The sequence below is a fragment of the Hyposmocoma kahamanoa genome, unplaced genomic scaffold (assembly GCF_003589595.1).
Source record: "Hyposmocoma kahamanoa isolate Upper Pololo Valley unplaced genomic scaffold, ASM358959v1 100021, whole genome shotgun sequence".
Classification (NCBI taxonomy): Eukaryota; Metazoa; Arthropoda; class Insecta; order Lepidoptera; family Cosmopterigidae; genus Hyposmocoma; species Hyposmocoma kahamanoa.
In genome coordinates, this window is record NW_020653200.1 from 8,425,975 (window position 1) to 8,429,124 (window position 3,150).

The window sequence follows — 3,150 nt, forward strand, 5'->3', positions numbered from 1 at the left end:
TTTTTTTTTTTTTTTTGTTAATCCGGGGGAATCTGCTTACAGATACCCCGGCCCCGCGAGGGCAGAGCCGGGGTTATGTGGGACTGGGCTGAACCCTGAAGGGGAGCAGCCCGACCGCACTAAACCCCCGGAGTGTTCCTCCTCTCCGCTGTAGGTGGGGGTACGGGTACGCTGTTGCACTCGTCCGCGCCCCCACCAGCGGCTGGCCGCGCCCTGCGCAGCCCCTCCTCGAGAAGGGAGACACATCGGTCCCCCGACTCCGAATGTGAGGCTCGCCGAACACCAGACGAGCCTTCCATCCCGGGCCCCTTTATGCTGGGCAACGAATTCCCCCGAGTCCGCTATCCAGGGGCCATGGGGGGCCAGGACAGCATCCACTCAACTGTGAAGTTCAGTGGCTGCTCCCCCAGCCCCCGCGGCGGATCTGATGGCAGGCTCCGCCGCAACACCTAACGCGCTTCCGCGCGGACTCTCCGAAGAGAGTCCCTTGGAGCGCCCACCACGGGCCAACCGCCCACGTTCGGCCGCGGAGGATAGGACGAGCGGCAACGACACACCGACACGTCTCTTCCCCCGCGGCCCCGCCGCCACTGCATCATTGAAAGCGGTGCAGCCCCGCCAGAGTCGCGGAGGACAGGACGAGCGGCAACGGCACACCGACACGTCTCTCCCCCCGCGACCCTCCTCCTCGCGAATCCGCGCGGTCTCCCGCTGGCCAAACGAGCCCCGCGCGGAACGCCCTCCTCCTCGGGCCAGCCTACCACCATTGGCCGGCCCCGTGGGTTCCTCTTAGCTTCACCGTGGGATGAAATGGACCACGGCTACTAGAGCCCCCCCGCCACGACAAGGCGGGAACCCCTTCGGGGGGGAGAAAATGAGAACCTTTTCCAATACCGTTCAACTTCAACTTTTGTATCTATGGCTCCGTCAAAAATCTTATATCATACTTTGACAATGACATTTCTATTTTATATTTTGGCTTAGACTATTATTTTTTTCCATCCTCTAAGCGTTTTGGATATTTATTTGAGATTCATTCTATAAGTAGTTGAATTATTAGTCCCTGCAAATTTTGTATAAAAACATCACGGGATGGTATTGGAGAATCAACTTATTTCTCCTTTTTTATTTATTACAAATAAATAAAAATCATGCGAAACTTGTTTTAATGCAATGTAACATAAACCATATCGTTTTCTCGAAATCTGTACCTACATACATAATCTATGTTTTCCCGTACATTGCGTAAACTCGTCGGCTGCGCTTGTATATTTTGGGATAGGTAACGGGGTAGGTACGTATGTTATGATTTTGTTTTATTTGTGTACGTAACTAACTGGCTTGGTTGTGTTAATGGTGTGTGTGCTATGATGAAACTGGTGCGCGGTTGAATTAGTGGACTATTTTTTTGTTTGTATGTAGATATGACTGTGTAAATGATAAATGAATGACTAATAATAGTTAGTCTAGCCTATATACAGTCCCACTACTGTGCATAAACCTCCTCCCACAATGGGAGGGCTTGGGCTGTTCTCATACGGACCCAGTGCGGATTGGGAACTTCACTCACATCAAATTTGCTTTGCAGGTTTCCTCACGATATTTTCCTTCAACGAAAATTTCACACATAAATTCCGAAAAACAAAGAGATGCAAGCCCGATTTCGGACCTACTTGAAAGATAACCCTCGTTTAAAAGGCGACAGGTCAAACCATTGAACTACCACAGATATGTGAATGAAGCCGTCTAATAAGTAGTGTGTTTTTTCTATTAGGTTAGTTTGGATATTTTATTAAGGTAGGTACACCTATTATTTAGTACCTATTACAACACCTTACGTAAAGAATGTTATGAAACAACTCTATCAAAGTCAACTCCTAAAACTCTAATAACTTCGAGCTTGGTCTATAAAAACAACACTACCCAGACTTTTAAAATACTGAATAAACAGAACTCGCAGCCGCGAAGTTTAATACTGCGATATTTATTTATACAAAAGATATTCGTACCTCCTTCGGTCGATTTTTATGAATAAGATGAAGCTGCTGCCGGTGGACTGCACGAGCGATATCGATTTATAAGTAGTACTGCGAAAACAGACCGCACGCAGTCGGCTCTGACTGATTAAATTATTTTTATGACAAATCTAGTATCAAGACTTAGAATTAGTTAGATCACAAACAAATTTGTGAAATCAAGTTGAAACAAAATAATACTTAACGGGCGTATCAAGTGCTAGACTTATATTTATAACAACTAGAAATTTTAATATAGCAAAAGAATTATGTAGTAATTGCTTTAATATATTGCCAAATTTGTGATTTTAACATTTTTCTGTTATGCATTTGTTTGTATAATCGAATAAATTAATAGTTTTTATAAAAACCAAGTTACCACAAAAATGCAATCATTCCCTAATCAATCACTCACAGCGATGCATGCGCGCTGTAAATGGCCGTGACATGCTTATGGCAGTGGGTAAAATATCTGGCGACCGGATATCCGGCTATCCGACCTAAGTGCTCGCCGGATATCCGGCATCCGGCCAAATCACTATCCCTTTCATCTCTAGTTTAAAACTTCGTGAATGGCAAATTTTGAATATCAACTGAAATCTTATTATAAAAGCGTACACATTGCCCCTTAAATGAATTTATGATTGTGAAGACGACCGACTGTCAAGAATAGCCAGTTTATTTTTATTCCTCGTATTAGGGGAGAGTTGGGTAAAACCGAGCCCCTAAGCAATAAGGACTATAATTAAACTCAGGCTTAGTTTATGAAACGAAATTTATAGTCGTAAGTAGGTAATTTATTTAGCTACACATACATTTTCATAAACAAATACAAAAGGCTGTTATTGCAAAAATTACCAAAAAACGGGAAAACCCCGGTGTTACAGACTGGTCTGATGAAATCGTGCTCAGTACTGATAAAACTATGCCTGCAATGTTTAAGTTGACATATACTCGTGTGTTAATACAATCTTATCTCTCAGACCCCGATTGTAAGTTGCCCTAATCGTATATTTCTGAAGAGCAATGATTCTATTAATATCGACGGCATTACCCCAAAGCAAAATGCCGTATATCATGAAACCGTGAAAGTAACGGAAGTAAGAGTCTAGAACCTTATTTCCCAAAGTGGTCC